The 12,418-nt window shown below is 31.1% G+C and overlaps 1 protein-coding gene across 1 annotated transcript in view; it reads left to right on the top strand.

Moving 5' to 3' along the window:
* tio (zinc finger domain-containing protein tiptop) overlaps positions 1–12,418 on the top strand; it is a 468,375-nt gene that overhangs the window by 218,800 nt on the left and 237,157 nt on the right. The window lies entirely within an intron of this gene.

The raw sequence follows: 12,418 nt of genomic DNA, 5'->3' as shown, positions 1-12,418 counted from the left end.
TTAAATATAAAAACATGTTGTTTTCGATATATTATGGATATTTGATATAATGAGGCTATTGGAATATGATTATAATATATAAATATGCTGGTATAAACACATTTGTTTTTTATGAAATTTATTAAGTGACTAGATATGATTAATATTGATTGAAATACGTATTTCACGAGCAATAAAGGATAGCTGAAATTCCTGAATTAATATGAATTGGATAATTCCAGTTGAAAAAACACTTAGCTATTAATTAATGGCATATTTATGATTACAGATTTCATGTTGGTATTTGTATTATTATATTCTTTTTGTAGTTTATTGATTTTTAAATGTGCCAACGACGATATTAAGTTCTATGGAATTATTTCATGTTAGTGCTTTTCAATAACAATTTATAAGATTATCTATGATTTTAAAGGTTGGACAGTTAATATTTCTGCCTTCAGGAAGTAACAAAATATTTAAAAATTATATATGGGGTATACAAAATTACTTTGAACTAAAAATCTACGCCTATATTTTGTCTTCATACTTGAGTATTTATTCAAATTAGTTATTTACTTTCTACAATACTTGCCCTTTCACAATCATAGCACTTTTTCAAATCAATGTTTTTTCCTCTGAAATTCAGTCTTTCTTAATGTTTTTCCTTTCTACATCTTTCATCTATCTTCAGAGTTCATTGAAAACGGTTTCCACCGCTTGCACCTCATTTTCTTTAACTATTCAGCAAAGAGTATCAATCTTTTTTATTTCCCTTCCCTTTTCATGTTTTTACCGGTATGCACAAACCAGAGCTTCTATTTATACACGCTCATGATATCCTGCTGTATCTCTTTCAAATTTATTTCTATTTCATTTCTATCAATTTTTTCTTCCAAAATTATCACATGGAATCTTATACATATTCTGAAACAATTCTAGAACTTACATTCAGTATACCACCTATTAATAATAATTAGATACCTGAGAGTTTTTGTAATGCATATGAAGTTGTCATTCCTATTCAATAGTACATTTCCATACCGAAAATTAAAAACTTAACTAATCCATATACAATTTTTATCCATTATTTTTAATAATAAATTAATTTAATAAAGAAAAATAAAACAGTCCTAATATAAAGGAATTCCAAATTCTGACTCGTCCATTTAATATGAATAGTCCTTTCTGTTATTTGATAATAAGAAACTCTATTTTCAAAATCAGCTGTGAAGCCACTCAAATGCTTTTAGAAACGCATGATTATAACATCTCAATTATAAGTTTTGATTTCAACTATGTCAAAGAATGAGTTAAAAGTTTTAAGACAATGCATTATTGGACTTATTGAATGAAAACCTAGCTCAACTCCTTAGAAAACTGCCAGGCAAAATAATGTTTGATAAATGAACTACATTCAGACTTTTACGGACTCCAATAGGAGAAAAGAATGGCTACCATATAAATTTACTAAAAATGTCACTTCGAACTGACTTAATATTACGGTTTCGTTGCTTGCTACATGCATACCAAAGAGAATAATTTTCTGTCGTGTTTTGTGATTGGCTATAAAAAGTAGATCCACTATAGTAATCCCAAACGCAAAAAGTCATGGGTTAGGCCAGGAGAGCCATCCACAGCCATAAAAGCGGAATATGAATGGCCATAAAACATAGCTGTGTATATGGCGGTATCAGCAAGGTGTAGTGCATTATGAGCTGCTAAAAGTGAATAAAAGCATTATTACAAATTTCTATCTATCGAATCTATTTGGCACGGTATTGCCATTTTTGTCAGAAGAATGGAAAAAGATTGTACCAATTTGTCACAATAAATGGTACATGAAAGCACCTAATGATTAAAAATGTCTTTATTATTAGGGCTATTACTACATTGGTATAAGGCAATACAATTTATCGTCATTACCATCGTCTCCCTAGATTACGAAGAAGAACATGTCTTTAGCAGTCAGTTCTGTAACTGCTGCAATAATATAAAGAAATTAAGAGGCCATTACAAGTCGCAAGTATTTTAGTTTGAGATGGTGCCGTTAAAAACGGACCCATCAAAGAGATGTGAGCGAATTTCGTCAGTCTATTTCTGAGCGTCGTGTATCTGAGGCTTAAGTGCGATGATTTATACCCGCCACAATAAAGCATTGGCGTCTTTTGCTCGAAAGGGCCCGCGCATTCATCATGCAGTTTATTTCGCAGCAACTGTCGGCACATAAATATGCCAGGACCGCGGCGAAAAATCGACGACGACTGTAAAAACGTCACCGTTAATTTGTTGACGAGCAACGCGGCAGATGCCCTTCCTTATTGAATTTTTACCAGTCCGTCGCCAAATTTATAGCTCGCTGCGTGAACGTGGCAACACCGCGATTCGTGATTTACTCCGCGGGGTTTTACCGATACCTTACCACGCTTAAAATATGAATTAAAATGTTTGAAAGGTGCAAATAAAAACTTTATTAAATTATTTTAATAGTTTCTTAGAATTTCCAAACTTTTAGAAAAGTGGAGAACTGTCTCGAGGTCTGTTTTTGACAGTGATTTGTAGAATTTTAAGGACATTTTTTATTTAGTTTACAGTTAGTTTGTTAATGAACAAGCTATAGATTAATCAAAATTAAGCATATTATTTGATATAAATCACTATTATTATAAATAATCAATGAGAATGTCAATATTTATTGTCTTCTTTTAGACACGTGTTAATATAACATCATTTCCGTTTTTGCCATAAAATATATAATGACAAAGAAAATTCAAATATAAAAATTCTTACAAATAATTCCACCGAGCAAAAAAATGTTTCTTAATTTTTTTATTCTTTTGTGGATTTAACTATTTTCTTTCGTGAGTTTCTATTTTTGTAATTAAAATAATTACTATCGCAAAGAAACATTAATGGAAATGGTACAGTTCAATAAAACTTATTGAAACATTATTTAAACTATAAAGTAGTTATTTTTAATGTCATTTGTTGGATCTACAAAAAATAACTTAGGGACTCATAAAATAGCTGTCGTTTAGCTTTTCTCTTTTAAGACATATTATTCATCATTTGTATAAAGTTTTATTATTGTAGCTTTGACCTCCTATAATAAATTAAGATTTTATTCAGCTTTTATTGTTCTTCTTTCTTCAATTTCTATTTCCAACTGAAATTTTCTTCTGAATTTGGAGGATCTATTTTTTTAAATTGGTAATCCTTTTACAGGTGGTACTTTAAGCAAAAATAGCAATCGTCTATATAATTTATAGGGTTTCGGAAAATCATTGTTTGTTTATCACTTAATTATTCTCTTAATATAATTAAATATGGATTATAACTTATATATGGAGCTTATGATTTATTCATGTCAAAATAATGCTACCAAACTGTTTTCAGAAGTGGCATTAAATTTCAGTCCTGTGAGAAGAACTTTATTTCATTACTAATGTAACAAAAGTTGTTGATAGCAAGTAATTGCTCTAAAATAAGATAAAGGCTCTAAAATAAGATATGCTGCATTAATTACGATAAAATTGATACAGCTTAAGTTATATTTGGACACTTAATAGGTTTACCAATACGGAAAAATCAATTTCCCAGAAACCAAAAATGTAGAATATAGAATATAATGTGGCTTGTATCTATAAAATTGGCGCATATGAGTACCTTTTAAGGTAATTTTTGAATATAGCAGTTAAAAATAAATGAGAATAATTTATTTTTCAGTTATTGTATGAAATGTGAAAAATTAACAAATGAAATATATATAGACAATACTGTTTATTGGATAATTCCTTCATATAGCTGTAACACGTAACGTAAAGTATTACAACATTGTTTTGAAGCGTCATTTCAAAAGTAAGTAATAGTGCTACTGAAGGAGTTGAACATGTTATATTTGGATGTATTCCTTAAAAAACATAAACGCCTTTAAAAGCAAGTATTTATAGCTCATTTAAATTGGCTACACTTATCTATGAATACACTATGAATTCACTCCATCAAACCAGGCTATCAATAAGAAATTTTATTTAATTTTTACTCCTAATTTCCTCGTAGCTGTTCATCGAAATTATATACCGGTATAAAGCTTTTCACACAGCATAGATTTCTTGTGATTTTTTCATACAATATTTAGCCCATATCATTCTTATACTGGTCAATTTCTCTGATTTAGCTATTTTGAAACTTTCTTTTCCGTGAAACTATTTTGTGGATACAGTTTTGAGTACAATGTGAAGATCAAAAATATATTTTAAAGAATCTAAAGAAGTCAATATCGAAATCGAAAATTCTTTCATATTTTTTTTTAATTTCTTTGAAATAAGAAGATAAATAAAATGAGTAAATAGAAAAGAGAGAGAAAAACATTACAATAGTACAGTATATATATACTTTATATATAAACTGTCTAAAAGTGATTTTTAATTATATTATTTATTGATCATTATTTTAAACACAATAATAACAGACTTTTGATATTCACCAGGAAAGCGGCGTTAAATTAATTATTGAAAATTATAGCTTGTGAGCGTCCTACTTGTAAGAAAGAAATACTTTCTGTCGCAATTATTTCTTTACTTAAACGCTGCAAAGTGAAACTCATTATTAAATTTTAACACATAATGATTATCCAATTACGGCTTTTATATCGCAATAACATAATTTTGAATTCATTTGGGACTAAGTAATACAAACATTTTCGTCACGGTTAATATTTTTTTAGCTTTTATGTAAGAAAATAATTTAATATAAAATAGTTTAGCTTGTAGTAATTAATATTGTGTCACTAAGCTATTAATTCTACTATTAATCTAGTTGAACTATCAACACAAATTCAAACCAGAAAATCGTAACAAGACACAATTTCAAAATATAATCCCGAAAATACCTTATTTTATATAAAAATAAAAATGATTGTATCGTGTTTTTAAAGTGTGTTGTTTTCAGCCACGGTTTACCGAAAGTTATCTCAAACTATCAGTTAAACTTATACTATGAATCTTAGTCCAGAATGGATAAAAAATGGTAACAAAGCAAGACAACTAATTAAAATATACTAAATAAATTGTATCAATAAATCTAACAGAAAATTCATATATCTATACATAAATTATTTTCTGAATTTCCACACATACTTCTACGTAATACTAATACATCCTACTAAAAGATAATACATACACCTATACTTGTAATACGTAACACTCCCGAATTACAACACGAAATTAAGACATGATCTAAGATTAATCATTCCTTTCCACAGTAGACAAAAAGATAAACCGAGAGGGTGGAATTACTTTATGAGTACTAACCACACCGTGCTAACGCATATCATAGCATACCTAAGCTAAATAAATAGGAAAATAGAGCTAGAAACTTAATACATACTGTTCGAGAAGTTGTTCTTTAAATGCTCTAAAACAATTATTGAAGAAAATCAACTCATCCTGGCTTACCAAGCTTATATTTAGATATATTTTAATATCTCAATTCTTTGATAAACTATGCCACGAAGGCCTCGAATAGCCTCGTATTATATATATATATATATATATATATATATATATATATATATATATATATATATATATATATATATATATCCAATACAAATGAAATGTAGTAATAAATTAATTAATAATTAAGATTGTACTAAGCATATCTAATAAATGCAATCAATGCAATTATAAACTAATAGTGCACTTTAGCTAAAATTCAGGATTATTCAAAATTGGCTCTATATATATTTAATGCCTTTACACTAAAACTTTTCATGTATTATTATCACATTTATCATCAATGAAATTTTACCATCGCTTCATTTGGGCACATTTTGGGTTTAAACTGTGGGTAATATTTTCATGATTTCGTCGCAAATTCAACACAAATGTTCTATATAACTAATTGTATACGTGTCAGGTAAATAGAGATCAGTTACATCCATAATCTAGCTAACTTGGGCTGCTTCTTCCAAGGAAAACGACGTCTGGTTTTTTTTATTTCCACACATACACTGGGTACACAACACTTTTAAGACTGAATATACATAATAATACCAGGCCCACAAAAATGTTGTCATAAACAAACTGAAACAAATAATCGCGTTATAGAAATAAGCAAATCAAATGTCTTAATCTTGCATTGGCGGGACCTCGCAAACATTATCTCGGTTTCGCCTATTTAAGTTAAATCTCTGTATAATACTATATGTCACACAATATCACTTTAGTTATGATGATATATAATAATTTTGATTCTAGATACTCCTCGTCATTATACGTCATATATATATACGCTTAATTAATTGCCTCCCTAACTGAAGAAACCAAAAACAATTTTTTCCTTTAACGGCCTTTTTATCGAAATGTCAACTGGATAAACAGGGCTGTTGATGAAGTTTAAAAATTACATTTCACATTCAATTATATCTTGGAATATCAAATACCTCGTTCCTTTGATGTCCACGCCGCCAGAGGGTACTCGCCTTTTATCTCGCGGATTACCGAGAAACAACCGGAATTACGTTTCCTTAAATTAAGTTTTTCGTTTTTTCCCTTTTTCGATATGCGTAGGTATTTTAATTTTTCGATAAAAGGAAACCCGAACATCGGTCGGTTTTGGCAAAGAGGGATCGTTTGTTGCAGTTGACACGCGCGGCCAAATGCCGTGAGAGATCGCCGTCCGCCAAGCTTTAAAACTGCCAGCCTGTAATTTCAGCGGTAATTTCTGTTTCTACTGATTGTGAACTGACATCGGATGACAGGTCAGTTATGGATTCACTCGCTTTGATCGTTTTAGCCCCTGATTAATGTTGGTGAGAGTATTGTTAAAATTAACGATATAAAAGAGTGTTTTAAAATACTCTCAGGCTTATTTAATATAATTGACCCAGAAAAAATATGAATTTTTAATTCTCTTTATTTGGAAAACGACAGATACAAAGCTTTACCCACATTTTAACTGAAAAAATAATTTATATTAAAAAAACGTTACAAAGTTTAGAGAGTTGTTGTTTATTACGTGTTAGAGTATTAATTTCATCGTATAGTACCATTTCATAAAAATCCCCTCCAATAGTCTATACTCAATATATAATAGCAAAAGTATTAGTTGTTCTAATAGGTCCTTAGCACCTAATTTTTTAATTCAACAAAGGCAGAAATTGTCTATTTGAAATCGTCATATCATAAGATTGACTATATGGCAATTACGTATTTCTTTTCTACAATTCAAATTTTGATTATATATTGTTTATAGAAACAATGACAAGATTGATTTAAATAATACCAGCGAGTGTTCCAAAATAAGATATTGAGGATGATTCTGAGAGCCCCATACTATGTCAGAAACGATCACCAGGGTCCAGGAGTGCTTCTCCATTCCAGAGGGAGTCATTCTCTTCAATTCAAGTTTCAACAGTTCACAATTACCGAATGTTCCATAACAGGACTACAATGCCATTTCTCTAAGTTATCCGAGAGTGCAATACTCTACGCTCCCAACTCTTTCACAAAGGACCTGACGAACAATTTACTTTTCGCGCTCAACATTCATCCTTCCATCAGACCACCCGTCTGGCCGCACACATCTATCACGCTCTTGACCAACGTAAAAAGCTTGGAGCAGCCCTCCTGGACCTAACCAGAGCTTTCGACAAGGTCTGGCATGACGGTTTGATCGCAAAGTGCGCGTCGTTAAGCCTGCCAGAAGACCCACCGCTCTCATCAAGTCCTATCTATCCGATTCCAGGTCAAGGTCAGGAAAACACTTTTCAGTCGAAAACAATTCGACGCTGGCGTACCTCAAGTTTCCCCGCTGGTCCCAGCCTTATTTAAACTCTTTATTTCATATCTGCCAAGAAAAGAGCACATTGATGTCGCGTTTTATTCTGACGACACAGCTTTCCTCACGATGTCCAGGTTCAGGATTACCATTCAAGAACGTTTACAGAAGTAGCTCGATGATACGGTCAAGTGGTTGAAATTCTAGAGGTTGCAATATTAATTTGTAATTTGTAAATTAACTGTAATACCATGCATCGTTCATTCTGATTTCCGCTTGGTCTGGTGAATGACTCATGGGTTGAACGAGCAGTACCTTACGAAAATGCCAGAAATGTAATTGCCTCTTTACTTCGAATTTAAAATATTTTTAATGCAGAATTTGAGTACTTTCTGAAAATTGTACTCGTACCTAACCATTATTTTAAATAAAGTTACAAAAAGCTCTTAAAAACTTTAAAAAATATTTCTTTCCGTAAATTAATTTCGTAATAATAAAAAGGCTACCGGAAGTCATCGTATATTATAAATATATAAAGGGCTTGCTTAAAAGTGTATTTAAAGTGAATCAAGGGTACAAAAATTGTATTGTCACGGTGCCAGTTCTTCAAATTCTGCGCATATTTCAAGAATGTAATGTACTATATTCCTGCTACAAATTAAGCTAACATTTATATTTGTATATAAATATATTCGTTAGAGGAAAACATAATATAAAACAAGATTTATGACAACAAATAGAATTAATATTATTTATATTTGTATTAGACTTCAAATATGATGGTTTTGAAATATCTTCTACATAACACATGATGTCAAATTCTAGGCGCACACGTTAAGTAATCATTGACCAATAATACATTTAAAATATGTAGTAACCGTTTATAGTAAATTATACTTTATAGATATATTTATTTTTATTATTAACAATTACACGGAGAAGATGACCTGATTTAGGTCCTCGAAATCAATGAAATGTGCGACGATTTACCTCACTTTCCTTACTTTCTATTCGTAGTGATCACCGGAGGGACAGCAAATAATAGTAGTCGTATGGATGTGTCACAATTGACTTCGAAAGTGATTGTAAATGAACCGGATCGACTTAGAATGCAAGGAGTTCGTGCACATCAAGCCGAATTTCACTATGGTCTGTAAATAGTGTTAACTATCAGTTACAAATGGGGAAATGAGAGTCGATTGTCAATATTGTAAAGCATTCAAATACAACGGTGGATCTATTGGGTAATGTTGTGTTGATGTAAAAGTGTAAAAACAATTGGTACTACCTCCAGATCATTTACGCTTATTAGTTTCAGGGGTGGGAAATAATTCTAACCACTTTTTGACCAATATTAAAGAATATAATAGTTGTTTCTAAATAACGTAGTTTGACACAATCCATTCTACAGGCCCATTCTCAAGGTAAGTGTTTTAATAACATCCTGATATAAAATTGAATAAGAAATAAGTTAGCAAAGTCAATGCAACAACTGCAGATACAAGAAAGAAGTTCTAATTTACTAAGGGAGATGTTCACCCTTGTGTCACAATTCAGCAGTAAAGCGAATTATTATCCAAGAACTACAAACGTTTCTTCTTCAGAACAACGATATGGGCAAAATGTTTAAAATATCGGATGCTATCTAACAGTCATAATATCGTCATCCGACCTGACACAACACCTGCCGGTGAGCACAGAAAGAACACACGAATAATGTTATTGTTACAGAAAATCTGAAAGATAGATGTAGGTAATGCGGAGTTTGCAGGGTTGGCCACTTTGAAATAAAGTTACATTAATTCCACACCAACATCTAATAACAGAATTTTAAGTACCATTTGAAGAATTTTGCCGTTAATGTTATGTACTGCTGAGATTTAGAGTATTACAAACAAAATAAATACTAGCATTGTACCTAAATGGTTTGGTTGACTTCTCATTTTTTGTGTATTTATTTCATTCAAGATACCACAGGGGGTAGTAGACACGCGCGGCCAGCTGGCGTCAGAGGTCGCCACCGACGTAGCTTTAAACCTGTCAGTCTATAATGGCATATATCTATCACCGGTTCGATTACACGTGACTCACCGGTTCTTTATGAGTAGTGCCTTGGACAGGGGGGTGAAAGATTGCGACTGACAATGATAATAAACCTTAAGCCCCCGGCTGGTGCCGTTAGTTACAGGGTAGCTGAAAGGTCGTGTGCAGATGAAAAAAGAAAGCCATCTATTAAGGTCACAAGTAAATATAATAGTGACAAAATTAATGACAGCTAATATTTAACGCTATAGTTTGTACATATAAGGAATCTGATTTAATTTTGAGAGAAAAATCACGTACATTATTAATACATTTTTCTTCAGTAGCAACGTTATAGCAGCATTTAAATTCCGCATAGAAAGAACGACATATATTTTTAGTTTATCCAAGAATCAGCTTGATTTTAGGAAAGTTTCAAAAAATACCATAAATCAGGTATTATAATCGAATAATCTGATTATAAGGAAGAATGTTTTATGAATGTTGCAGCCGTGACTTATACGTCAATTATGACATACATTTACTTCGATTAACGTTTTAGTGTTTTTGCCTGCTGAACCATGCTTTCTTTGAATGTTACTAAAACCGCAGTTTGCCAATGAAACCGCACCAGTGTACCAAACGGTTTTTAGATGGTATTTGATGAACATCCTTCCGATGAGTAAAACGATTATTGTTTCTAAACTAAAAAAATAAGATAGTAAACATTCCATTGATTAAACATTAATTTTTGCTCTGCTTCCGATTTTATACACTGGGCTTAATTGTACAGCTTTGGTAGCTGTACATGTTCCTGTAAAAATGTTTAAACTCCTTCAGGCATCTTACGATGGTTACATGAGCAGCGGTGTGCCAGCGCGAGTGAAATTTTTTGTTTTGTTTTTTTTTATTAATCACCTAGAACGTCAGCAATCTGCCCGTGGGAAATAAGTATTATTATATAATTTCAGTTATATAATGTAACTATCCTGACATGTATTAGATCACCTCAGTAAGTGATCTACTTTATAACTTATAATCTAAATCTTATTCTAGATAATATTCTAACTTGTTTTAAAGTCTATCCTAATGTATTGTAAAAACTCTTCTAGAGATAATTAAATCTCACTCTATGTGTCTATTAACCAGTTCGAATGACAGTTTGCGTTTAACCCTACGCACTTCATCATCGCGCACATTTAACTGTTTTGCGAGTGCATTGGGATGAATAGTCTTTCAGAGTACTTCACACTAACACTCCGAATCACATTCATTATGGGTTCTATGGAATCAGTTTGTTGGACACGTAATATGGGGCATCGACGATGACTCGCAACACTTTATTCTAGAACTTCTGGAGAATATCTATGTTAGATTTGCTAGTAGTACCCCACAATTCAATATTCAATTCAAGTCCAAATGGGCTTAAGTATTACGCCCTATCATCCAATACATTTGGTTTAGTTTAAACCCAAGCAGTTTGCGTGAACATGTTTTTCAGTAAAATTGAATAATCATGAACTTCCGCAAGCAGACAACGTTAAATATCTGGGAAGGCATTTCGATCGACGTTTGACATGGAAAAAACGTATAGTTACAGAGCGAGAAATGATTTGTCAAATTCATCTGAGCTGGTATTCTCCAAGGTGAAGTCGTCTCTCCACTGCTTTTCAACAAAACAGTGTAATAAGATGCTACGAACTTTTTGATAGTTAATGATAGTACTATATTCGATGATATAGAAGTTAATACTTCCAGCCTTCTTTAAGATCTTGTTCGGACTGCAATCTCACATGGCTTGAGATTAAATATTGAAAATTGAAATTCGCCTGTTATTGTATCTCTCAATAAGATCCAGTTAGAGCAAATGAAGGACTTCAAGTAATAATTTCAATGAGCTAAGTTGCAGGAGCTTTTACCAGATTAAAATTCGTCTTTCTCCAACTTCTTTCTTCCCTTTTTTCGCTATATGGCTCTAAGACTTGGACACTCTTATAGTCCGAGATCTCTAAGCTTGATTGATTTTATAAAATTTTATGATTGTCTACTTGTTATGTTATGTGCGATTTTAAATTACTCATTTTCCCAATTTTTAAATAAAATTAAAACATCTAAAAATGTTCTTAATGTGATTTCTGATAGCTGATATTCGATATTAACTTAAAATGTTAACTAAAATATTACTGGATTTACTTATTATAACATATTTGTTTATTAGAACAAACTATTCTATAATTCGTATAATTATATTATAACTATTCTATATAATTGTGTATAAATAAACTGAGCTAATGATTTGTTTTTACTTTATATAATCTACAAATATAATATAAAACAATATATAATTTCAATATTAATTGTATAAGCATCGCAGGTTAGTAAAAATAATTTTCTATAATAGAATTATTCGTTACGCCTTGTAGTTCATTACATATAATAATTGTTACACACTATTAAATGTAGATATCATAGGACCAAAAAGATAGATTTAATATAAAAATATACTGTAATAATGCGAATACTAATAAAATAAAATTATTAAAAATTAAAATATAAATTATTGGAAAATGTATTTCCTAAAAGCATATTTTAGATAAATATACTTTCTTTGCCAAGTACGTCTACATGTACTATAAAT

The sequence above is a fragment of the Rhynchophorus ferrugineus genome, unplaced genomic scaffold (genome assembly GCF_030347505.1).
Source record: "Rhynchophorus ferrugineus isolate W39M unplaced genomic scaffold, kcgeb_rfMv2 rfM2, whole genome shotgun sequence".
Classification (NCBI taxonomy): domain Eukaryota; kingdom Metazoa; phylum Arthropoda; class Insecta; order Coleoptera; family Curculionidae; genus Rhynchophorus; species Rhynchophorus ferrugineus.
The sequence above is the reverse complement of the archived record's forward strand: the minus strand, read 5'-3'. Positions and strand labels throughout refer to the sequence as shown.